A 25,636-nucleotide genomic window follows, 5' to 3' on the forward strand; every position below is an offset into this window, starting at 1 on the left:
ACACATCCTCATTTACGGACCTCCAAAGCACACCCCTACAAGCAGCTGTGAACTTAGCTGTGGACACCACTTCCTCATGACACGCATTCTTGCCCTTGTCTGGGAAGAGGTGAACATCCATGCTAATGACCAATTGTCACCTTGACCTCATTTCTTTGACCTCATTAATCTCGCACTATTTCACTCCGCCCCTCCTCATATGGCCCTGCCCTGACCTTGTCAACTCCTACGAACCGCCCTACCTCTGAAATCCTGAACTGAAAAAATCTTCTTTCTAGTTGCAACCTCTCATCCCTTGATTTCTGCTACTACCTGGCACCCAACCACCCCTATTCTCCAGCCTCCTCAAGGCTTCTAGTCCTAGGGTTCTCCATCCTTTTTGTGAACTGGTAGCCCTGAGAGACAGGACCTACTCGCAGTCAGCAGCTCCCTATGCAGTGATTGACACTGGCTGGGAGAGGAGGACAGCATCCGCAAAGGCTGTGTGTGGTCCTCCAGCGGGCTCCTTCCCATAGCCATCCTTTCTGCTCCCCTGCGGCCCTCGCCTGGCCTGCCGTTCTCCCACAGCTCCCACTGGGATCATCCCACAGGATGATCATTTGCCTGCTGGTTTTCCCTCTCCTGCCTCTTCATTCCCTTTTTCTCATTCTCCACTGCCAGTTCCCCTCTGAACTGACCCACTGGACATGGGGTATTCCCAGAGCATCATTTCTCTTGCTCCTGTCCACTCACATCTTCTGTTTGCCTTGAGTGATCTTGCCCGTGTTGGTGCCTCTGTCTTGCACACATGCTGACAACGCCCACACCCACGGCTTATTCCCCGACCTCGCTCCCAAGCTCCAGAGGCTGACTCCAGGACAGCTGCCAGACATTTTTCACCCTTGACACATCCACGCAAAACTGAGCATCCTCTGCCGCGCCCCTAAATGTAAGGCTTCCACTGTGTTCCATGTCTTTAGTAATGGCACTCAACACACACTTGGAGAATGAACGGAGGTGTGAATAGTTCGGCAGCATACATTCAATTTGGACAGGCGTGGGAAGGATGTGCTGGATGGAGGGAACATCAGAGAGAGAGTGAGGAGGCGGGTGTGAGCATGAAGCAACTGGCAGACAGCAAAGAGGCCAGCCTAGAAAGAAGAGAAGTTGCAACCTACATTCCTTTGCCAAGTCCCTGGCTTTCGGCCGGCTCCATCCTTGGGATGTGCTAGTTTTAAAGAACATCCTCAGAAGTCCCAGATGCAACAAAAGGAGGAGAAAACAGCTCTCAAACTCAGCTCTGCAACATCTGCTGAAGACCATCCCACTTCACAATGGAAAAAGCAAAAACCATTTTCTTCACTTCCAAACAAGAGTTCCAGACCAAGTCTACTTGTCCTGGGGATACCATGCTGTTTTCTTCCCACCCTACTCCTCCCTCAGCACCTCCTCCAAGCTCACTTGGTAGATGCAGGTGGGAACAAAATGAACCCAAGGAATGGCAAGAAAAACTCCCTAATGATAAATCACAGTAGTTATAGCATCTGTACAGTCCTTCCCAACTCACAAAGTATTTTTTTCATAAGCATTAGCTCATGAACTCCCCATCGCAATCCTCCACAGCTGGGGCCACTCTCCCTCTTCTGCTGAGGAATGTGTGAAAGCCTGGAGAGGTTAAGAGATTTGTCCAATGATACAACTAGCAAGGGGCAGGACCCTGTGTCAGTGGGAGACGTTACCAAGTAACCAGTCAAGTCCAAAATGCATGGCTTGTCTTTTTAGTCCAAAAGCTCATCAGAGAGAACTTTATCCCCAGGCCTGTCCAGCCTCTAGCTTTGAACTGGACAAACTCAGACATTTCTGTGGACATTTCATCCTAAAGTCCCATTTTTGCTTGTGGCAGAGACCCAGCCTTTCTGCTCTGCTGTTAGCAGCTGCTGCTAGTCTGCTTGGGAAGTCCCCTGTCGGGGCAGCAGCACTCCCATGCATTCAGGACCCCTGATGAGGCCCTACTGGGGAGCCTTGTGCTCATGCACCACAACTAGAGCCAGGACCCCACACACTGTGCACAAGCACAATGTGCAGTCCCTGCATCTGGTTTCAAAACCAAGCCTTTGTTTTATTTCACCTGCAGCTGTTTAACACCTGTTTAATAACATTCAAAGGCCCAAAGGTGGCAAAATAAATTAACCTGAAACAAAAGACACCTATGTAACCCTTAGAGCTCCAAATGGAGACTTCTTTCTGGGTTTACAGCAATTCCTCTGTACCTGCTAGGAGGCAAGTCAACTAAAAGATGTTTCTGAAGCCACATAATCTGTTAAGTGATAACTTGTTCCTGCAGATATGAGTAAAAAGGGAAGGACGAAGAGCATGAGCAATTTTTTCCTGGACATATCTCCTCAGGCAAGGGAAACAACAAGTGGGATTACATCAAACTAAAAAGCTTCTGTACAGTAAAGGACACCATCAGCAAAACCAAAAGGCAGCCTAGTATGGGAGAATATATGCATAAAAGAGATTAACATCCAAAATACATAAAGAACTCATATGCCTGAACACCAAAAAACAAATAACCCAATTAAAAAATGCATGGAGAACCTGAACAGACATTTTTCCAAAGAAGAAATTCAGGCTGTCAACAGACACATGAAAAGATATTCCACACCGCTAATTATCAGGGAAATGTAAATCAAAACCATAATGATATTACCTCACACCAGTTAGAATGGTCACTATCCAAAAGACAAGAAATAACAAGGGTTGCTGAGGATGTGGAGAAAAGGGAATCCTCCTACACTGTTGGTGGGAATGTCAATTGATGCAGCCACTGTCAAAAGCAGTATGGAGGTTCTAAAAATAGAAATACCATATGACCCAGTAATTCTACTTCTACGAATTTACCCAAAGAAAACAAAATCCCTAATTTGAAAAGATACATGCACTCCTATGTTTATTGCTGCACTATTTACAATAGCAAAGATATGGAACCAACAGATATGTCCATCAATAGATGAATGGATAAAGAAGATGTGATACATATGCACAATGGAATACTATTGAGTCATAAAAAGAAAAGAAATCCTGCCATTTGCAACAACATGGATGGACCTAGAGGGTATTATGCTCAGTGAAATAAGCCAGGCAGAGAAAAACAAGTACCATATGATTTCACTTATTTGTGGAATTTATACAAAATAAAAACAAAACAAAAGGATCAAACAGCTGTAGACTCATAGACACTGAGAAGTGACTGGTGGTTACTATGGGGGCAGGATTGGGATGGGTGGTTGAAGAGGGTGAGGGGAATAAAGAGGCACAGGAATTCTCAATCATAATATAAGTTAGTCACGGGGATGGTAGCACAGCACAGAGAATATAGCCAATGATTCTGTAGTATCTTCCTGTGTCGACAGATAGTGACTGCACTAGTGGGAGTGGGATTTAACAATTGATTTAACTGTTGGACCACAGTGTTGTATACTTGAAACCAATATAAGATTGTATATCAGTGATACTTCAATAAAAAATAAAAAGGGAAGGAAGAAAAAGGAAAGGCTATCGGTTTACAATCTCACTTTCATCCATGTTTGGGTCCCTACTTTGTGCCAGACACTGGCAATATAAATATGCACACAGTTGTTCCTTGAACAACATGGGTTTGAACTGCACAGGTCCACTTAGACATGGACCTTTTTCAACAAATATATTGGAAAAATTTTTGGAGATTTGTGACAGTTTGAAAAAAACATTTTCTTTTCTCTAGCTGACTTCACTGTAAGAATACAGTAATATAATACACAAAACATACAAAATATGTGTTAATCAACTGTTTATGTTTTTCAGTAAGACTTCCACTCAACAGTAGGCTATTAGTAATTAAGTTTTGGGGGAGTCAAAAGTTATATGTAAATTTTCAACTAGGTGGGGCGCCAGTGCCCCTAACCCTTGTGTTGTTCAAGGGTCAATTTTATTTATATTCCAAATTAAGTTATTAATTAATTATTAATAATTAACAGTTATTAGCAGCTTGAACCCTAGAGTCAGAGCACAAGGTGCCTGTGAGTCCCTTGCTCCCAACATTCACAGGCCTGCACCAAGGTGAGAGCACTATTTCAGTCTTTACTCGCATGTTGCCCCCACCCCCACACCAGATGCTCTTGTGCAGTGCACAGCCAGCACAACCATATGTGGTAGCAATGACTTCAATCCTGACTTTGCCATTTACTGTGTAATGTCAGGCAAGTTTCTGAGCCTCTCCGTGAATCTATATCTTCATCTAGAAGAAGACAATAGTAGTAGTAGTATCTTTCTTATAATGTCATGGAAGATGAAATGAGATAATGCATGGGAAGTTCTTAGCACAGAGCCTGGCTGCAAGGAAGCATTTTTTAAGTACTATTGCTATCATTATGTGTGAGACCTAGTTCCTGCCCTCATGAAGTTTACAGTCCAGTGGGAGAGACAGACTGTAGAAATATTACATCTGTTTACGTGTAAGGGTGGGTGGAGGAGTGGCAGGACATGAGTCAGGAAACTGCTCTTGAAGGATGAGTAGGAATTCACCAGGCAGAGAGTAAGGGGAGGTTGGGATGGGAAGGGAGAACACTGAAGGCTTTGAGAACAGTATGTTCAAAGGAAATGAGGCATTACATGTCATTGCACATTTCGCAACAGTGAGAAGTTCCTGCACAATTAACTAATTATGCATTTTTGCTGAGCTCAGGTGTATAGTAACTGAGCAAATAACTCCCTCTAGGTGCCAAACTTACCTGAGTCTGGACACTTGACTTTGAAATTCAAAGTAGCTGTACTTTGGGCCAATTAGGCTAAAGCTTTTTGAAGTAGGCAATGGCCTCAATTAACCATACCACTTTTAGCAGGTTTGTAGGGACCTGGGATCTACCTGGTAGAGCATGGCTGAATCAGGGCTCCACTGGGCAACTCCTAGCAGCAGTTCAGGGCTTCCCTGAAGGGGAGGATGGGGCAGCAGAAAAAGCTTTGGAAGTCAGGACACCTGGGTTCTAGTTCCTCCATTGAGGAAGTCCCCATCCCCCTTCCTGAGCCTCAGTTTCTTCACCTGCAAGACGAAGGGCTTGGGTTAGAGCTGCTTCAAACAGAGAGACAGTACACCCTAATGGCTTGGAGTCTGAATGTAAGTCACACAGACCTGTGTTGGACATGTGTTGAAGATAAAAAGAGGATTTAATTTTTATAATGCACCTCATGCAGTGATAGACCCATAGGAAGCACTGAAGAGAAGACAAAAGGTTTTTATCCCAGCCACTGAAACAGTGCTGGTATGTGGGATGTGCTGATGAATGTCTCAGAATGAACAGCCCCTCAGCCTCATATTCTTCAAGTCTATAAGCAGAAAGCCTTTTGACACTTGGAGAGTCTTAAAGCTTGCAGAACCCCTGAGCCAAGGGCACAAGATGAACTTGAGCAACTTCAGACTCAGTAATATTGTCTTCCCGTTTGGCTTGAATGGGTTTTCTGGATTTTTTACATGGAAAACATTCACATGACAACCCCAGAGTGGTGGTGGCAGGGAAGGGGAGGGGAGGAATGGAGTGGAAATTAACTGGTGATAGAAACCAGAAGAGTTTTCTTAAGAGGCCAAAAACTGCAAAAGAATTTGAGTCATACTCTGACACACAAAAAATAGGCCAACAGAACAGAGTGGGACTTCTCGTTACAAGCTGTCAATGGTTCTTCATGGCTCCTCATAGGCAGAAGGATTTATGGCATTTTCCCCAAAGACTCATGGACATTCACTATTACTATTACCGTGAGTAACACTGAGGCCAATCCTTATAAAGTGCTCCCATCATACTCCTTACTCCTCACCTCTGTCCAGCAAGGTGGACATGCTCATTCAGCCATTTCACAGCTGTGGACACTGAGGTTCAGTGAGGTCAAAGGATTTGCCCAAGGTCACATTCTGCAGTGGCCTGAGCTCAGGCCTCAGACTCCTGGTGGGTAATGAGCACTTTTAAGGTCCTGAGGAATGCTACGAAGTGGCCTGTGAACACACACCGTCATCATGCCCCAGCTTGCTAAGGGTCAGGGCATGAGACTTGGTTCTATTCAGTCCCTCTCAGGAGGAGAGCTCAGCGTCTGCTGAGTACCAATCACACCCCTGGTTAGCCAGCTCCACCTGCAGCCTCTCTCCATGTGCCATGTCCTACTGTAAATGACCTGTCAAGGCCCACTCTCACAACCAGACATTGCTCTACCAGGGTCCTGCAAGCCCGGGAGGCCCCCTGTGGCCACCATGGAGCATTAGGAGAACATGGAAAGGTCTTGGCAAACTAATGCCCCTCTTCCTTGCTCCTGGAAAAGGGTCTAAAGAATGTGCTACTCCTCAGGTCACCCAGCAAGAGCTCAGCTGCCCTTGAACCATCCCACCTGCTCCAAGTTCAGGGACAGCAGTGAAGGCATGGAAAAAGCATAGGAAGGAAGTCAGAAGTTGAGATTTAAATCCCAGTGCAGCTACTTACAACAATCAGGGAATATCTGTGACCCTCAGTCTCTGCTCTCCAAAATGGGAATGTTCCCAGTGCTAACCTCCCAGTGTGGTCCTGACGGTCAAATAGATAATAAATGAGAAAGCCTTTGGTAAAGTAGAAAGTCCTACAAAAGCATGATGTGGTATTATCCCTTGCCCAGCTCTATATCAGTTGGAAGGATATCAAAACATTTCTTAAGAAAATCTTATTAAAAGTCTTATTAGAGTCTAATTTAAATATTATAAAATTTTTATTATTAAACTCTTTGCCAGGATGCCTCAAAATAGCCCGGGGCCAAACTAAATGAGATATGGAGAAACCTGAGAGCTAAAGAAAGCATAGTGACCCATCATCAGAAGTGAGAGGTTCCACAGGTATTGCTGGACTACTGCATTAGTTTCCTGGGCTGAAAAAACAAAGAACCACAAGCTGGGTGGCTCAGACCACAGAAATGCATTGTCCTTACTGCCCTTTTCCAAGAGCTAGAAGTATGGGATCAATGTGTCAGTAGGCTTTGTATCTTTGGGGGCTGTGAGGGACAGACTTGCCAAGCTTCTGGTCATTTGCTAGAAAACTGGCATCCTTGGCTTCATCGCCCCCATCTCTTTCTTCATCTTTACACAGCATCCTGTGTGTGTGTCCAAATTTCCCCTTTTAATAAAGACACAAGTCATACGGATTAGGGCCCACCCTAATGACCTCATCTTTATTTGATCATCTGCAAAGACCCTATGTGCAAATAAGGTCACATTCACAGGTACTGAGGGGCCAGAATTTCAGCATCTTGTCGAGGAACACAATCCAACCAGTAACAAATGCTTTCCCCCAACTCTCTGGGTCCTTGGCTCATTTCTGCCTCCCTATGTGTCTACCTCACTCATCTGTTTTCAGTCAAGCTCTTGCTGGCCACTGCAGAATGTTCACTCCATGACTTTAAGATTAACCCATTACCACCCCCCGGGAGCTGGTGGCCTCCTGGGCACTTGATGGAGGAGCCCCAGAGACAACATCATAGGTTTAAAAAAAAAAGTGCACAGGTTCCCATTCACCACGGTGGAGAGAGCTGGGGCTAGCGATCAGGAGCGGGCCTAGGAGGGACAGCCAAAGACAGCATATGCCCTGGAACGAGGCCACTGTGAAGGGGCCATTGCAGAGGCTGTGTCTAGCATAGCAGATTAGACTCGAGGTGGCATGGGGACGCCACAGGCAGGAAGGCCAGGAAGAAAAGTAAACAGAGACAAAGTCATGTGAGAGGAAGCTGGGAAGCTACCAAGGCCAACAGGAGAGGCAGCAGGGCATGGCTCACTGCCATGGAACCTTGAGCACTGCACACTGCGGCCAGCCGAGTCAGCTGGGCTGGTGCAGCGACCCTGGACATCTGCAGCCCAGGACAACTGCCAGTGGGGAGGTTTGGCCACATTTGGCCCCGCACTGTGCAGAATGCTTCCTGCTAGGAGGCAAAAGAGAAAGTTCCAGACGACTGAAACAGGCAGCCTTGCATGCTGATGTCCGTAACTGTGTGGCCCGTCACCAATGAAAGTACGGAGGAAGAACTTCCATGGTGAGTCAAATGTCCTGACACTGGTTCTATGTCCAGCTCTGGCCGGCCCCAGATGGTGGGAGGCTCCTTGTTTAAATGGTTTTGAGGTACTGGCAGTGAAACAGCTGACCTCTTTCAGAGGAGTGTCTGAGAGTCCCTGACACCCAGCAAGATATGCAAGCATCCCCCAAATAAAATAAAATAATAGTTCCTGCACTTAAGCAGTTCACTGGTCAGTGGTAGAAACAGCTGAACAAAGGCACAGTTTGAATAGACTGGAATATGTGCCAGGATGGAAAAAAGCAACAGAGGAGAAGTAATAAACTGGGGCTGGGGGTAGTAGGATGCCCCCTAGTAGGCAAAATGAAGAGACAGATTATCTAAGTACCAAACTTCTTTCAACCCTTCCAACATGCCAACTCTGCCACATTCAGTGGCTTCAGGCATGCTGTTCTTTCTGCCTGAATGCTGTTCCCTACCCTTTCAGCACCCCTCCCCATCCTTCAGGCTACTTCCTGAGACCTCTTCATCACTCTAGCCATCTGACTCCATACCTGCCATTACTGTCCCTCCCAGACACTGCTCTTCACCTCCATAGGATGTATAGCAATTTCATATTGTGTTTATTGGCTTGTTTTCTTTTTAATGTCACCCCCAGGGGCTATAAACTCCATAAGCCTAGGGTTCAAAGTTCATCCCCACTGCATCTGCAGCCCAGCACCGGGTACATGGTAATGCTCAAAAAGTGATTATCAGCCCAACCATGTCCATAACAGGATTCACAATAGCCAAAGGGTGGAAATGACTCAAGTCTCCATTGACAGATGTATGGATTAAAGAAATGTGGTCTATAAATACAACGGAATATTATTCAGCCTTAAAAATGAAGGAACTTCTACACATGCTACAACATGGATGAACCTTGCAAACATCATACTAACTAAAATATACCAGTCACAAAAAGACAAATACTGTATGGTTCCACTTACATGAGGTTCCTAGAGTAGCCAAATTCCTAGAGACAGAAAGTAGAGTGGCAGTTGCCAGGGGCTGGGGGAGGGAGGGAGTGAGAGTTAGTGTTTCATGGGGACAGAGTTTCATTTGGGGAAGATGAAAAAGTTCTGAAGATGGATGGTGGGGCTTGTTGCATCACAACCTGAATGTATTTAATGCCACTGAATTGTAAACTTATAAAATGGTTAAGGGGGTAAATTTATGTTATATGTGTTTTACCACAATTAAAATAATTTAAAAAAAGAAAAAACTGTTTATCAAATGAATAAATGAGGAAGAAAGGAAGGGAGGGAGGGAAGGAGAAGCAGGAAAGAAGGAAGGGAGGAAGCCACGTGGAGGAAGCAGGAAAAAGAGAGAGAAGGGCACTGCAGGTGGAGGGAACAGCACGAGGGCAGCAGGAGGAACAGCGGGCACCATGTAGGAGGCTCTCCTGCTGGCACAGGCGCTGCCCTACATCTTCATAGTGATCAGCTCTCTTAGGGCACCAGGGAGACCCAGAGGCTAGAGGTCACATGAGGCTTCAGGAACCCAGGAAGAACTCTGGCCACACCTGGCCTTGCCCACATGCAGGAGAGGGAATTGGGGGATGGGGGACCATAATCCTCTGCTTCTCCTCCAGTGGGACTCCTCTGGGGCCCTGACAGGCCTTCAACAATAGTAACATTTACAAAGCTCTTTTGTAAATTTCATCTCATTTGATCCTCCCAAAGACTTTATGAGAGAGAGTCTTTACTCCCACTTGACAGATGAGGAACCCAAGATCTGTGAAGTGAAAAGCCTCTGAGGGCTCATGTGAGTCACCTGGGGAAATGGGAGTGACCTGGTATCTGTGGACACCAGGAAGGCATACTTCCCTGAGCTGGAAGATGAGCAGGCAGGGGCGATAGCACTGTGTGTGTGTGTGTGTGCAGCTGCTGCCTAGGTGCGGTCAGCAGCCCAGCCCAGGCAGCATGGTGTGCCTGCAGCTCATTCCCACATCCCTCCCTGCCCTGTGGGGCCAGTGCATAGGAATTTCCCCTAGAATACAGGGCTACTTACCCTGTCAGTCAAACATCCCAGTTTGCCCACCATCTAGATGTTCTGGCATCATTTAGGTCATGAGCTTAAATCTCAAACCAAAATTTAGTTAATTAAAAGAAAAGGAAAGAAATCACTCATATCTCAGAATTCCCACAGCATGCTGGTCTGCATCTCTAAGGGGAATTGTCAGTCTGTCTTGTCTTGGTTTATTATGGTTTCCTACGCACTGATCTCTCTCTCCCACCAAACAATGGATGTCCTGGGAAATGAGACAGTATTTTGTGTGTTTCTGTATCCCCAATTCCTAGCACAGGTTCAGGAGTACAGAAGGTCCTTGATAAACAACATTTACAGAATAAATGTGCATTTTGCTATGAACTAATCCGTGGACATGATTCAGAGTAGTATTCCATTGAGGGAAGACACAGCTGAATTCTCTGTGGAAGACCCTGAGTTAGGTAGGCTCCAGGTGGGCAGCCCAGGAACAAGGCTCTTGTCTGCTATGGGGGCAAGCTGGGCACTGGGTGTCCCTAGGCAATGAGGATGTGGCTCTGTGCCCTTGCTCCTAGCACCAAGCCTGCCACAGGGGGTGCTCCAGAAATATTTGTGGAATTGGGTCTGTGCCAGGCCTACATTCTTACTGTCTTAGTCCTACTCAACATGAACCAATACCACCAGCATATTCCAAAGTAGCTGTGATTCTTGGGATACTTCTCAGTTTGGAGAGAAAAAGGGTTCCCTTTATGAGTTAAACAAAGGAAAACTGGTCCTACCCTAGGATTTCTCACAGCTTCAGTGAATAAGGAGCTTGGACAGAGATTAGATTACTGGGGCTTGAGTTCTAAACCTACCATCTCCTAGAAGACAGCTTGAGGTTCCTAAACTTTCCAGGCATTTGTTTCTCTTCTAAAACGGAGCTGTGAAGGCATCTACTGCATAAGGCTATTATGATATTTCATGTAAAAACACATACAAGGGACCTGGTAAGGTACCTAGCAATATAGTAAGCCCTCCATAAATGGTAGTTATATTAATGATAATTTTGAAGAACTTATTACTGTTTTATGTATGCTGTGAATCTCCAAGAGAAGGACAATTAGATTAGATAGTTTTTCCCAAATGTGTTTGCCTATAGATTTGACCCAGAACTAATCATCCATGGGACTCCATTTAGGAGACATAAACTGAAATCAACAGCACCTCGATTGTCAGGAAAACTGGCCTAGGAGGTCCTCGTTTGCATGGCTCTGATTTAAGTGAGCTGACTTTCCAATGCCTTGATTTTTCCATTTTTTATTCTGAGGTTCTTAACCTGAGGCTTAGAGACTGACCTTAGGGAGGTGTGTGCCACTAAAAACTTTAGAGAAAATAGTGTGTTTCAGTGCAAACCTTCACTCTCCTACTACAGAGCACCAAGTATGTACCAGACACTTTACAGGTACTACGAATATGAAGGGAAGCAAAAGCAGCTCCCTTCATGCGGCTTCTATTCTGGCAGGAGAGGCAGATACTAACCAAGCAACCATATACAAAAGTTTGGACTGCCATTGAAACAGGAACCAAGGAGAGGTTCACATATAATGAGAACATACATGGCGGAGGCATTAACTAGGTCAGAGAAAATGAGTTTAAGGCCTTTTGGAGGGAGGCAGGATGGCAAGCACAAGGAACACCCAGGAGACCATTGAGGACAGCTGAGGGTGGGAGGAGGCAGGAGAAACTATGTGGCCACTCAGAGGCCTATTAAGGAGTTACTTGTCTTTATGGGGAGGGGGTTCATGGCTTTCACAGTATTCTTAAAGAGCTCCAGACCCCAACACCACTTAGACGCGTTCCACTGTGGTTTCATTTGCAGACAGTCAGACCAGCCCTGGGATGCTGAGGAGGACATATCTGAGGTTTCTGCCTGCTCAACATTCATCCTCCTTCTGTTTGGACTCAGCACTCCTAGGTGCCTTCGGAGAAATCATCCCTTCCTTTCTCACTCAATGTACACACAGTTTCTATGGGACTAACTCTCCCCTAATGCTAGGGAAGGTCATGTGCCCCTGGTCTGATCAATAAGAAGTAGGCTTCCCTGGCCAGAAGAATAGACTCAGAGACGGGCATATGACCAAAAAGGACTAATAAGCATCTGGCCCAGGACTTGTGCAGGAACTGCTAACAGATGTTCCCCCACCATGGGCTGCAAGGCTGGCAGTAGGTAAGCCTGGAGCAGCTGGCAGTCTCCTTGAGGTCTTGAAGCACGAGCTTACCTGTGACAAAAGGCATTACAGAGAATAGAGCCAAAAGACAGAGGGAAACAGACACCCAATGATATCATTTGAAACTCCAGATCCTACCTTCCCTAGGATTAGAACTATCCCTGGACTTTCCAACCACATTAGTCAATAAATCCCTGTTTGCAGAAGTTCAAATTACATGTCTGTCACTTGCAACCAGGGGTTCTTTCTGATACATCTCTCAAGTCACAGTCTGAAAAACCGAGGTGCACAGAAAAATCAACGCTCCAACTTCATAAACCTGCAGAAGCACAGCAACACAGAACCTGGGTCTCCAGACGCGCAGAGCACTGCCCCTGTAGCTATCCGGCGCGAGGCCCTTCGGCACTCTGTTGGCATGCCCCACTCTCCAGATGCCTCCCATCGGCCTGGACCCTTCCATCCTCCCTTCTCCTCCTCCCCTACTCTAGGGTGAGCAACTCTGCTCCTCTTCTTTTCTAACCTCAAGGTCCCAGGAAGAAAAACAAAAACAAGGCACTGATCTTTGTTCCCCCACAGTCCTGGAGATGTCTCTGAGTACTAATTTCCCTCAGTGGCCGGGGTGTGGGCCGCAGGGCTGACCCTCAGGCCACAGCTGCACGGGCTGCTGGAACCGACTTCAGCTATTGCTGCAGTTAAAGCCCATCTTATCTCCCACTGCTTCTCAAGTGCACCCACTAGTCAGAACCCTCTCTTCAGCTTCCTTCTTCCCCCAGGTTCCCTGTTCACACCAGCCTCTCCCCTTCTGAACTTCAAATTGTGCGTGTTGTTCAAGATTCACTTTCCCAATACCCTCAGGCTGCTGGAAGCCATCTCTTCCTCTTGATGCCCACTGTTACTGCTGGCTGGGTCACGCCTCTGTGTGGGGGTTAGGCAGGAAGTACTGCCCGCCTACCTCTTCCTACCATCTTGTAGACTTTCTGGTTATTTGGGGCATGTCAGATTGGGATGCCCAACTGGAGAAGCAGAGAGCATGGAAGTTATAGGTCTAGGCTCTGAAGCCAGACATGCCTAAGTTTGAATCCTGTCTCCACCTCTTCCAAGAAAAGTGACTTTAGGCAGATGACTTACCCTTGCTAAGCCTCAATTTTCTCAATTTTCATCTGGAAAGTGGGGATAAAAATAGGCATGTAAAGGATTTAACCTAGTGTCTGGCAACAGAGTAGGCATTTGACAAATGTTAGTTATTAATGCTGTGGTTGTTGAAAATATCATTAAAACACTGTATAATTCCTGGGGCTACAGCTACCCAGTAAAACGCAATAAGCCCACAATTAAGAAACTGAACATTTAGTGCCTGTTTCTGCTCCTGTTCTTCAACTTCTCTGAGGCTTTGCTTTCTCATCTGTAACATGGCTTTCACAACTGCTGCTGTACCTATCTCACTAGGTAATTGAGAGGATCAAATAAGGGAATAATAACTAACAATATCACCTTCATAGAGCTTTACAGTTTACAATACACTCTCAAAGAGCCATTTCAGGCTTTGTAAGACATGACTCTGACACGGAGGTGACATGACTAGCTCAGAGGCAGAACCAAGACACAGCTAGCAAGAGGCAGACCGACTTGCACGTGGACTTGCAGCTATCTTGTTCAGCCGTGTCCCTGAGATCTAGCACAAGTCCAGGCACATCGCAGATTTTTAATAAACACTTGAGTTCTCTCCACAATGCCATGCTGTCTCCCAGGCTGAAGCCTGCTAGGCCAACATTTCCTGGACATCCTTGGCATGGGGTGCACTCCAAGACATGCCGGGGAAGGGAGAGAACACAGCTGCTTTCACAGCTCCCAAGAGTTTTGGCTTGGGGAAGACACATTTTAAGTCACCTCGGCCACTCAGGGATCAAGACTGAGGAGGGTACGCTCCAGGCTCAAGAAGGACAAGTGGAAACTGCTAAGGAACCTAATAGGCAGACAGCTGCCCTCAGAAGAAGGGAGCTGAAGAGAGGCTGTTTGGTTCCCACCAGAGAAAGGCAGAGTTAGGAAGTGTTTCAGTGGGTTAGCAGGAAAGCCACAGGAAGCAAGATGGGGCAGGAAATCATTCTCAGCCTGTATTTCCATTACTCTCTCTGCTCTCCTACCACTATTCTTTCGGCTGCAGAAGCAGACAACAGCGTGGTGTACTCTCAGCTACCATGACGGACTTGGGGGTGGGCAGGGAGAGGCAGGCCTAGAGGCCATGGGGTATGCTCACTTTGGGTTTAACCCAGTTTCTGCCTGCAAGTTTCACCCAAGCAACTGCAGTTGGAAGGTGTGGGCAAAGATTCACCCTGCAATCGTGCCAGAAATCCAAACACAGTCATCCTCTGTAAGTCATGCCTATTTTCCAAATCCTAGTACTGGTCTCACCTCCTCTGTGAATCCTCTCCTGGCCAATGCAATTTCCAGTGAGCTTTCTCTAGTCTGAACTGCAGTACCTAAAGCTTACCCCCCATCCCACAGTAGACCCTGAATTGAAGAAGGCATTAGGATGCACCTGCCGGCATCCTCCCCAGGAAGGCAGGGATTCCTTCCTCAGCACCCCAAGTAAATTGTCCAGTGGCTTCTGCTCAGTCATTTCTCAGCAAGAGGAAGCTCACGATATCACAAGGGAGCCCACTAGCCCTTTGGATAGCTGTAATTGTGTTCATATAACCGATGCTTTGGGAACGGAGGGGCCATAAGCCATGGCAAAAAGCGCATATGATTTGGAAGCAGGAAACCCCATTTGTAATCCCAGTTTTGTGAGGATTTGAGCATATCATTTGCTTCTTTAAATTTTGGTTTCTTCCTCTGTAAAATGGGAAGGTTAATATCCCTACATCTCACAGGGCTGCTGAGGGGAGCAAGTTAAATTTTCTGTGAAATGTAATAGGAAATATCACATTCTGTGTGGGGCATGGTATATTCAAAGACCCAAAAAAGAAGACAGAGGCCCCAAGAATTCCTAGCATTGATGATTTCTTTGGCTTAAGGCACTGAAGGGCCAGTGAAATGGGAAGGTAACTATATTCCTTTTCTACTACTGCAGGAACAAATTCCAAACAGCAACTTAATACAGTTCAAATTTGTTATCTCATAGTTCTGTGAGCCAGAAGTTCAGGTTGACTCGGCTGGTTTTCTGCTTACAGTCTTGCAAAGGCTGAAACCACGGTGTAGCAGGACAAGCTCTTATGGGAAGATTCTGGGGAAAATCCACTTCTTCAATGTGGCCAGATCTAGTCCCTTACAGTTGTATTTGGGTTGTTATGGGTTGGACTGTGTCCCCTCCAAAGAGATATGTTGAAGTCCTGAGCCCCCAAATATTTCAGAATGTGACTTGAATTGGATGTAGGGTCTTACAGAGTTAAAATGAGGTCATTCAGGTGGGCCCTGATCCAGTATGTCTGGTGTCCTTATAAAAAGGAAAGATATGGGCACAGAGACAGACACACAGAGGGAAGATAATGTGAAGACACACAGGAGAAGATGGCCCTGTGACTGGAGTGATGTGTCTACGAGCCAAGAATACCGAGGACTGTAGTACTCCGGCAATACCCGCAGCTAGAAGAGGAAGAAGGGCTCCCCCAGAGCCTTCAGAGAAAGCACAGCCCTGATGATGCCTTGATTTCGGATTTTCAGCCTGAAGAACCATGAGACGATGAGTTTCTGTTTTTTAAGCCACTTGTTTTTGATGTTTTGTTGTGGTGGCCCTGGAAAACTAACACAAGGGTCTTAACCTTAATTACAGCTGCAATGTCCCTTTGCTGTGTGAAGAAACACTCACAGGTGTCCAGGGGATTTGGACACAGACGTCTTTGAAGGGGGCAATTGCTGTGCCTACCAAACTCATCCAGTGGCGATCAGTCCTCACGCTTCAGCAGGCTTTCTTATCAGATTCACTGGGCCTGCTGAGGCCAGAGCGAAAGGCAAGGCCTGGGAACCTGGGAGAAGGGGAAGAGGAGGCGAAGGGGCCAAGAAAATGGCCCAGAGCAGAAGTCAAGTGGCAAAGAGAGTTGATATGATCCTAATTTGTTATAAACAACACATACGTGGCTAACAGGGAAGAGTAGGCACCTGGCAGCCACATTTCCACCCCTTTGCACCTTATATGTCTCACTTTCCTCACTCTTTGAATGGGGATTATAATAATATCTAACTTCATAGACACATAAGAACTAAACGAGGTAATAAAAATAAAGAACACTTCCCACTTATTATAGAGCTTAGCATTTGGCAAGCATTCAGTAAAATTTAGCCATCGGAGTTACATATCTAATATACAGATTTTAATTATGTACATATAAAACACTGTACGTACACATACACAGAAATGTCCCCTACACACCTTCTCACTCTCATCAGCCTTAATCCCCAGCCCCAGGCCCTCAGCCCCGACAGCTGTACCCCAGAGGTGAAACTCAATCCTCTGTGACTTGCCTCTTTTATGCAGCCAGAGGCAACAGCGACTCCAGCAAGTCCCCCCACTGCTGTGAGCAACTCCTTGAGGAGCTGTATTCTGAAAGGCTCTTTGTTGCTAGGCAGAATGCTTTTGGGGACCATTTAAAAAACACTCTCTGCAGACATTTCCACCCATTCCCAGGGGTCCCCTCTAGCCCAGGTGTTGCACATTCCTTCAGTCTCCCCTCCAGTTCAATCAATTCACATACAGAAATTATTGAGCAAGGTGATGCCGGAGGCCAAGGTAAAGGTAGAGCATGGTGATGCACTGCACAGTCATGGCCTTTAACAAAGACCTGTTCCAACAAATTTAAATGATTTTGTTTCACAGCATTGCACAGGGATTCAAAGTACAGACACATCAGACTTGATACAAGTCTGAACTACAGCAGCTACGAGCTGTGTAACCTTCAACCCCAGGTTTTAAGCTCTTTGAGCCTCAGTTTCTTCACCTGTCAAATGGAGATCCTCTTGTCTCAGGTTTTAACATGAAGACTGACTCAATTATACATGTAAATCTCCCAGCCCCTAGAGGAAATGTCCAATAAATGTTCGTTGTTGTTCATGTCATCATTATTATTAGAAAGGCAGGCACAGATCCTACTGCCTAGGTATTTGGGTTCTAGACGGTAGCTAAGCAGAGGCACTTGAAAGGGCTTGGCTACAGGGTAAAAGGCATTTGGAAACTGAGGGCTAAAAGTAGGAAAAGAGCTAGTTAGTTGCTTTACAGGAGAGGTTAGAAGGGGGAGGCTATCCAGCTCAGCCTGGCTCCTTACCCTTTCACCTCTCCTCCTAAAAGCCTCTCCCCCAGCTCCAGAATGATCCCTACCAGACAGAAGGCATGAATCAGCTCAGGCTCCACCCTGCAGCTACTGAGGTATGAACTCCAGCATGACAGCCAGGGCCCCACCTTGCTCCCAGTCCCTCATGTGGGTAATGTTCTGGTATCTTGCTCTTACCCGACTGGATCTTCTCCTAGGAGGCCCTGCCCTGGATTCCCAGGGGCCCCTTTGTAGTACTCTGTCCACCAACTGAGGGAGGTTTTGGGAGTTTGGGGGTTGGGGTAGGGGGCGCGCCTGTGATTTTGGAAACACTGTGAAGCCCTTTGCGTCCCTGGATTCCAGTCTCCTATGACTGCTGGCTGGGTACCCCTGGACACCATGCCACATCTTTCCACCAGGTTTTGCTTCTCTGTCTCCCATATGCCTGGTCTAGGCCAGATTCGAGGCCACTAGGAACCCTGGGTTCCAAGAGAGGGCAGAGAGGATCGTGGCTGGAGTGGCCAAAGAAGGAGGCTCAGAGGAAAGAGAAGCCAGCTGTGAACTGGGCTGACTGCAGGAGGGGAGGGCATACCAATGACACCCAGTTTATAAGAGGGTCTCTGGGCATATGCTGAGAAATACTCATGTCTGAGATTGGAGGGGAAAAGGGAGTTAGAAACAGACTGTAATAAACCCTGGATGCCAAGCTTGATCTCTCCCAAAAAGCTCCCAGGAGGCTTAGCCCGAGACGAAGGGAGTGGGCGAGCAGAGAGTTCACCAAGGCAGACTGCTAGAGTGCTCCACTTCCCATCCAAACCAGACAGCTCGGTATCCCTAACCACACTACCCTCAAACCCCAGGGCTGGTAGGAATAAACACCAAGCCCCTTTCACATATGCCACACACACCACATGAGTTACACTTCCTCAAAGAGCACTTCCTCAAAGTTGTCTCAAACCTCATTGCCTTTGGACTTGGAGTTTCCTCTGCCAGGAATATCTTTTCTCTGCTCTTCTGCCTTCAAGGTCTAACTTCAAAGGCTCCTCCTCTAGAGAAGCCTTGCCTGTCTCTCCCACAGAGAATCCTCTATGCTCTCCTCTGGGTTCTCGCAGAACTCTTAGTGCCCCTCTATTACAATATTTACTGCACCGCCTTGTGATTATTTTCCTGACTATTATGAATCTCTCTTTATTGCTGCATTGCCAGCACCTTAAGAACAGGGGTCCTGTATTATTCATTCCATAACAACACCTGGGACACTCAATAAATGCTTGTTGTATTATTAATACCACCTTTTATCAAATGCCTACTACATACCAAGGACTACACTAAGTATATGAGATAAAAAATCTTGTTTAATCCTCATATAACTCTGCAAGCTAAGTATTGCTTACTCCATTTTACAGATAAGGAAACCATCCTTTGGCGGACCTCAGGTAAATGTGAGATGAAAGCATGAATCACCAAGAGCAGGTAGACTCCAGCTCTCTCCAACCCAAGCATGCACATACAACTCTGGGAATAATTATACTGTGTCCTTAGGCAGCCTAAGTAGATGTTTACTTCCAGTTACTGAAGTCTACTCAGTTTGAGTCAGTCCAATCGAAAAGCTGCTCTTGAATAAACTTCGGGGGCATCTGTTACTCCACAGAGGAGCAGCTTCTCATTCGGACAGCCCCAGAGCAAGGTTGATTAGCCCTTTCCAGAGCCAGTGTACTAAATTCTCCCTGAATCTTATTTTTTCTTCAGCAAAAAAGAGCTTTAATGGTGATCTATCTAAAAGGCAATGTGCCTCCAAGATAAAAAGTCAAAGAGAAGTGGCCCAGTGGGTAGATGACCTGAGGAAAGAGCTGGGTGGGATTTAATCACTGTCGCCCTGGAAACTGAGAGTAGATGGGAGGTAATGAGGGGAGAACCACAAAAGCACGCACAGCTGCCGAGTGCTTCACATTCATTCTCTCTCCACACATCCCCTCCCTTTCGCCTCTTCAAAGAAGCACCATCTTTGCTAACCTACTAATCTCAAATTCAGGGTCCTGTCTCAGCGCTGGTCCTCCTCATCCTCTCTCCCTTGATGGAAAGTCCCACCTCTGCCTCCAGCCCCAACTCCAATCCCTTTAGCTTGTATGAACCTTGTCTGTGCTGCTGCTTTCTCTTTTCTGCTCCTTTGAAGAGTGTGTGCTCTGGTCCACGTCACTCACCTCCTGCTGTCCTTTCTTCCTCTGCCAACGTCTTTAGTCTGGGCCCTGCCCTCAGCCTCTGTCTCATTTGACTGAACGTTTGCTCTCCAGAGCTCTTAGCCAAGCGCTTGTAAGACTGGCTGATCCTAATCAGCAACGCCCCAGAACACCTGCAGATCTTCACATTAACGGTAATGGTGGTCAGGGAAGCAGAATCCAGGTTCTGCAGCCAGTCTCCCAAACTCATTTAGCAAACGACCCCCTGCAGAGGTCTATGGCAGCAATGCATTTGGGATTCTTGTCCCAGGCCCTTTCAGTGCCCACCCCAAATTAGAGGAGGATGGGAGGAGTGGCAAGAGGATACATAAAAAAGATCATAAAAGGCAGGACTGAACTGTGTAGACTTACTAAATGTGCACTTTTCTGTATGTATATTCTAGTTTGCAAACACGGGTTTTTAAAGACCTCAAAAAAAAATAAGAAAAAGCAAACAGCTGAGAAATCCATGACCTAGGTCAGCAGCCCTGGATCACTGAAGTAAGAGAGTGATACAGAAATATTATTTCATTTTCCTAACCCTATTAATGCCCACAGGAAGACTGCACAAGGAGAGTCTATGAATTATGAGATTATTAATGTGCCCCTTTGTAGGATTCCACAATTATATGACTTCAAAAAGACTTTGGCAGAGAGTTGTAGACCTAGAGGGAGGGGCATGAAAGATCATCTGACTACCTTTTCATTTTATAGATGGGGAAACTGAGGCTGGAAGATGTAAAGAGTTGTGTCTCAGGAGAGCGATCATCTGCTACACATGCCTTCTCTGCCTTCTGATCCACTGAGATTCTGATCAGAAGTGCGACAAACCACAGAGGTGCCAGAAGAGCTCGGGAGCACCTGCCAGTGTTTCCTGGGCTGAGGAAAGCTCACAGCAGCCAGACACAGCTGATTACAGCAAATCACATCCTAACTTTGTGGGGCCACGTCTTTTTCCCCTCTGATGTATGATCACTTAATTTCCTCCTTGATTGCTTTTCAAAAGCAATCAAAATTAATGTGGACCCACAAAGGGCAAGGCTATGTGTGAATAATTAGTGCAAGATAATAAATGCAAATGGAGAAAGATACAAAACTGGACTAAGAACTAATGTTCCAGGCTCCTGGCCTACTCACTCTCTTCTTATTGGGAGTTCTTTTTACACGATTAAAGAAAGGGTTTTGAGGAAACTTGAGAAAGGGTGGTATCTCTAAATAGGCCATTGGGTTCATTGAAGGATGGCAGTAGGAAAAAACAGAAGCTGAAAGAATCAGACCAGCGACTGCTACAGGATTTTTTCCTTTTTTGTAGGTTCTGCTGGAGATAAAACTTTGTCCAAATTTCTTCCAGTTAGACAGGAAATATCATCACAGTCAAGGACTCACCATCACTTAATCTCACCCATGCAGGATTTCCTCCCACAAAGCTTTAGTTTCAGCAAATGATTTTTTTAACACTTTTTTTTGGTATCATTAATATATAATCACATGAGCAACATTGTGGCTAGATTCCCCCCATCATCAAGTCCCCACCACATACCCCATTACAGTCACTGCCCATCAGCATACTAAGATGCTATAGAGTCACTAGTTGTCTTCTCTGTGCTACACAGCCTTCCCCGTGCTCCACCCCCACGTTATGTGTGCTAATCATAATACCCTTTATTCCCCTTATCCCTCCCTTCCCACCCACTATCCCCAGTCCCTTTCCCTTTGGCAACTGTTAGTCCATTCTTGGGTTCTGTGAGTCAGCTGCTGTTTTGTTCCTTCAGTTTTTGCTTTGTTGTTATACTCCACATATGAGTGAAATCATTTGGTACCTGTCTTTCTCCGTCTGGCTTATTTCACTGAGCATAATACCCTCTAGCTCCATCCATGTTGTTGCAAATGGTAGGATTTGTTTTCTTCTTATGACTGAGTAATATTCCATTGTGTGTATGTACCACCTCTTCTTTATCCATTCATCTACTTGCTTCCATTTCTTGGCTATTTTCAATAGTGCTGCGATAAACATAGGGGTGCATATGTCTTTTTCAAACTGGGCTCCTGCATTCTTAGGGTAAATTCCTAAGAGTGGAATTCCTGGGTCAAATGGCATTTCTACTTTGAGTTTTTGAGGAACCTCCATACTGCTTTCCACAATGGTTGAACTAATTTACATTCCCACCAGCAGTGTAGGAGGGTGCCCCTTTCTCTGCATCCTCTCCAGCATTTGTTGTTCCTACTCTTTTCTATGTTGGCCACCCTAACTGATGTGAGGTGATAGCTCATTGTGGTTTTAATTTTCATTTCCCTGATAATTAGCGATGTGGAGCATCTTTTCATGTGCCTGTTGGCCATCTGAATTTCTTTTTTGGAGAAGTGTCTGTTCATATCCTCTGCCCATTTTTTAATAGGGTTCCTTGCTTTTTGGGCGTTGAGGCATGTGAGCTCTTTATATATTTTGGATGTTAACCCCTTGTCAGATATGTCATTTACAAATATATTCTTCCATACTGTAGGATGCCTTTTTGTTCTGCTGATGGTGTCCTTTGCTGCACAGAAGCTTTTTAGCATGATATAGTCCCATTTGTCCAATTTTTATTTTGTTTCCCTTGCCCAAAGAGATACGTTCAGGAAAAAGTCGCTCATGTTTATATTCAAGAGATTTTTGCCTATATTTTCTTCTAAGAGTTTTATGGTTTCATGACTTACATTCAGGTCTTTGATCCATTTTGAGTTTACTTTTGTGTAGGGGGTTAGACAGTGATCCAGTTTCATTCTCTTGCATGTAGCTGTCCAGTTTTGCCAGCACCAGCTATTGAAGAGGCTGTCATTTCCCCATTGTATATTCATGGCTCCTTTATCATATATTAATTGACCATATATGCTTGGGTTTATATCTGGGCTCTCTACTGTTCCCGTAGTCTATGGTTCTGTTCTTGTGCCAGTACTAAATTGTCTTGATTACTCTGGCTTTCTAGTAGAGCTTGAAGTCAGGGAGCATAATCCTCCCTGCTTTATTCTTCCTTCTCTGGATTGCTTTGGCTATTCAGGGTCTTTTGTAGTTCCATATGAATTTTAGAAGTATTTGCTCTAGTTCATTGAAGAAAGCAGTTGGCATTTTGATAGGAATTGCATTGAATCTGTAGATTGCTTTAGGCAGGGTGGCCATTTTGACAATATTAATTCTTCCTATTCATGAGCACAGGATGTGTTTCCATTTATTGGTATCTTCTTTCATTTCTCTCATGAGTGTCTTGTAGTTTTCGGAGTATAGGTCTTTCAGTTTCAGCCAATCTTGTCTTCTTTCTGTCCTAAGACCAAATGCTCCCCATCCCCTAACCTTTACTCCTGCTTTTGCTCCTCCCTGGAATGCCCCCACTACTCCCTACCCCTTTACATCTTATACATCTTTAAGAGCCCTTCTCAAGGCCTTCTCTGACACTCCGCCCTTTTTGGAAGTCTCCTACTAATGCCAGGGTATATGGCAGAAATTGCAAGGACCCACCAACATCTGCATTTGTTCCCTCTTTCCTGGGCACACAGCTAAACTACATTTCCCAGTCTTCCTTGCAGTCAGATGTGGCCACAGGCCTGAGTTCTAGCCAATAAATGTTGAACAGAGTTGGGCCTGCCCCTCCCAGGCCTAGCCCATAATTCTCTGGTGTGGTCCTCAAGTTTCCTTCCCTGTCTATGGTTGAACGGAAAGGATTCCATAGGCCTTGAGGAGAGGCTGAGTCACAGGATGGAAGAAGCCTGGGTCTCTGTGCAGACTTCACTACCAATTTAAAATGAGTTTGAAATAAACTTTTACTGTGATAAGCCACTGAATTTTTGAGATTTATTTGCCACAGCAGCTAACTTTAGATAATTTTAACTAATACAGGATGGCATACAGATTTTATTGCACGTGCCAACTCTGACCTACAGGAGTGTCTGCCTGGAAGTCTATGCTGAGTACTGTTAGGCAGCATCTGAGCTTACTAGGAAAGACTGTCATAGTTGATTAGTTATGTCTGCCATGAGCAAAGTTTTTTTTTTAAGTGTCAATGATGCTATGTTTTCCTATCTCTGATTTATAATGTACGTTTTAGAACTTAATTTAGCAACTGATTGTATACAAACTTGTACCATTTTTCACGCCTCTGTGTGCCTCAATCCTACGTCCCCATAAAGTTAGAAAAGTCCCTTGAGAGCAGAGGCCAAACCTAAAATTTGCCTAAAATAAGATATATAAATGCAAATACTTATTTAGTTGACTTAAAAAACTGAATTCAAAGGTAGCAATAAAGTATGTTCAGACCTTATAGGAGTTCCTTTAATATTATGCAGAGAAAAATGAGTTTCAGGAAATGTTGCAGCCAATACAGCAACCCCATGCCTATCCTCAGTTAAATGATTTTCAGTGAGTCCCTTCTGGGAGTCTGTTTTTATTTATTGTCATTCTTAATGGGAAGAGTTATATGGGCAAGAGATAGACTATCTATAGAGCCTGAAAACAGGGCTCCTCATGCTCTTATTTAGATGACTTTATCAGAGCTAGAACACCATCTAGGCCAGGGACAGAAAACAGATTTCAACTCAGGTGCCATCTAATCAACTTATAATGGCTGCCTGGAGGGTTGTATTCAGAAGATTTTGAGATCATATCTGAGACCAACAGCAAATGAAGGAGAAAATCCAGAAGTTCTAGCCCCTTCATATATCTATCATTCCTAATCTAATCCCCCCTCATCATTTTACTATGACCAAATTAAGTCCCAGAAGAGTTGATTTATCCAATGTCACAGAATAAATTGGTGGAAGAACCAAGCTCAAACCTAAAGCTCCCTCCATTTCCTGTTTTCCTATTATTCCAGGTTTTAAGCTAGGAGATGGACCTTAGAGTAGAATTTGAAGATACGGGTAATTGTAATACTGGTAACCATTTACTAGTGCTTCCTATGTGCCAAGCACTGTTCTAGGTGCTTTCCATGTATGATCTCATTTAGTCCTGCCAGGACAATGAGAAGGGTGCTATAATCATCCTCACTATACAGATGAAACTGATACATGAAAAGGTTAAGTAACCTTCCCAAGATCCCAGGACCAGAAAGTGTCAAGGAAGGGATGTAAACACAGAGAAGGAAAAACTGAGAAAAGAACACAACTGGATTTAGAGACATCCTCACATAATCAACGGAAGATTCTGGTAACTTCACCAACACATACAAAGTCAACTGACATTGGAAAAATACCCCCAGGAAGCCCTGGTGATCTTTTCAAAAGCCCTAAAGGCTGGAGGATAAGGAGTGGAGCCTGGGTTATGGGGGCAGGGAGCAGCAGTGAGTGATTTACAAGACAGGAGATGAGAACAGGTGAGTCAGCAGGACTCAGGTAGGACACTGGGCTCTTGACAGGTACATACAGGTCTCACCATGATCTCAGGCATGACAGGTTGGCCCCAAAAGGCCCTTCCTGCTCAAAAGACTCCTTCAAACTAAAAATGTGGTATAATGGAATAGCACCAGCTGGCTCTGACCCCAGGGCTTGCTGTTTCAGAACAGAAAGAGGTGCCCATCAATGTATTTATAGGCTTAAAGCTGGCATGCAGTTAAGCTACCTGGGGTTGCCCGACATCTGTTTCAGTGCACATTTCCCCCATTTTTTTGTTTCACTGGGTTTTAATCAGCCAGCAAATCCAAACTGAAATTATGATTTCACACATACCCAAGGCCAAGTGACCAAAAAAAAAAAAAAAATACAGAAGCCGCATGACCAAAACAGAACTTGGGGCCAGCTGCTCAGCAAGGGCAGCCTCCTGGGAACAACCCCTGCCTCGGATCAAAGGAGAGTCAAGTGGTGTGTTACATCTGAGGTCTGGGACTCTGGAGGAAGCAGAGCCCACAGCCTTGAGCCTGGCCCAGGCAGTGTGCGGCCACTCCCCCTT

The 25,636-nt window shown here is 45.5% G+C and overlaps 1 protein-coding gene and 1 long non-coding RNA gene across 6 annotated transcripts in view; one reads left to right on the forward strand and one right to left on the reverse strand.

The window, feature by feature from the left end:
* SRGAP3 (SLIT-ROBO Rho GTPase activating protein 3) overlaps positions 1-25,636 on the reverse strand; it is a 256,455-nt gene that overhangs the window by 177,774 nt on the left and 53,045 nt on the right. The window lies entirely within an intron of this gene.
* Positions 416-20,821, forward strand: LOC108386957 (uncharacterized). The gene is made up of 2 exons (XR_012128989.1): positions 416-8,052; positions 20,440-20,821. It is a non-coding gene; the product is annotated as an uncharacterized lncRNA (long non-coding RNA).

The sequence above is a fragment of the Manis javanica genome, chromosome 3 (genome assembly GCF_040802235.1).
Source record: "Manis javanica isolate MJ-LG chromosome 3, MJ_LKY, whole genome shotgun sequence".
NCBI lineage: Eukaryota > Metazoa > Chordata > Mammalia > Pholidota > Manidae > Manis > Manis javanica.